Source organism: Homalodisca vitripennis, unplaced genomic scaffold (genome assembly GCF_021130785.1).
Source record: "Homalodisca vitripennis isolate AUS2020 unplaced genomic scaffold, UT_GWSS_2.1 ScUCBcl_1444;HRSCAF=5083, whole genome shotgun sequence".
Lineage (NCBI taxonomy): Eukaryota > Metazoa > Arthropoda > Insecta > Hemiptera > Cicadellidae > Homalodisca > Homalodisca vitripennis.
The window spans coordinates 71200-72674 of NW_025777580.1; positions in this window are offsets into that span (position 1 = coordinate 71200).

The window sequence follows — 1475 nt, forward strand, 5'->3', positions numbered from 1 at the left end:
TGCCAGATTGTTGAGCAGCTGTCTCGACATTAGTGTATAAGTATTACAACTTTCTATTAGTTAGATTCCATCTAACCTGTAACTAAAACTATCTATATATTGTGAACTGTCAGTAGTAAAATCGTTAATATATTACGATAGCATACTCGTGCTTCCGCCTTTTTATGTATAAAAATATACATTTCATGTAGACTTCATATTCATTAAAATGAACTTTTATCGAATTCTAAACCTTGTACATTTTATTGTAATATTTATTTCATACTAATAATTCACTTTTCAAAGTTAATTTACGCGAAGATTTTTTACTCTTGGGGAAGAAAACGTTTCGTTCCTGCCTGCCTGTGTTTTATGTATATTACTCCATCGGATTTGGCTGAGCGTTTTCTAGTATTTTTACATTTTACTTATGGGTAACAATGATCGCATAAAGGAAACAATGGAATAAGTTGACAAACAAACTCAATGCAATATAAGAGATGTACACGTGTGATTTTTTACATATACAACTTAACTATTCAAACACATATATTTGTAGCAACGTTTTGTGTAGAATTGTATTATTTAAATACTGATATGAAACCACTTATCAGGATATCACGAGACATATTTCATTAATAGACATAAGAATTAATTTCCCTGCCTGTCTGAAGGAAATATTTACAATTAAATGAGCTAAAGATTGGAAATCATGCATGCAACCTCAGTAAGCCTAAGCCGATTACGATATATGGTAAGTGGTGCTATTGCTATTACAAGGAAGTGTGCTTTTTTAATTAGGTAAACATCCAAATTTATCCAACATGTAAAATATAATTTTATGTTTTTATTATTGTTTTCCATCTTTTATAAGGAAATCATTAAAAAGGAGAACTCATAATACTATGCTTATCAAAATATTAATATCAGACACATAGTTATATTTTGTTTGTTTGATGAAGTAAATTAAACTTATAATTATTATCAATATGTTTTTATGAAGATCTCACGATCTGAAGCTAAAACTTTTTAGCATTAAATATAAAACTCTTATCGCTACAAGCAGTAAAGATTCAATTTTAAAATAAAGAGAGAAAATCCGATGTTAGTAATATCCAATGATAGGTAGAGTGTTGAGCGTTGCAGCGCTTCATTTATAGCCAATTACTTTATCGTACTTAGCCTTTATAGTTAGACTAATGGCTTACTAATCTGCTTCTTAGTTTCATTAAAGTAACGGTTAAATTATAAAGTTATAATTAGTAAATTGAACTTATTTTCTAACTCACTGTCATGTACAATATATTTGACATTGTCATACTTGATTTTAAATGTATGTTAGTTTTAGTAGGCAATCAGTAGGTCAGACTTAAGTGCTTGGGCAGTTGTTCATGGTGATGATTATATATATGATATTATACTTGCATGCAAATAATATCGTTGACTCTTAAGTAACTTAGATCATAAATTGTTATTTTACAAAAGCATACATTCAA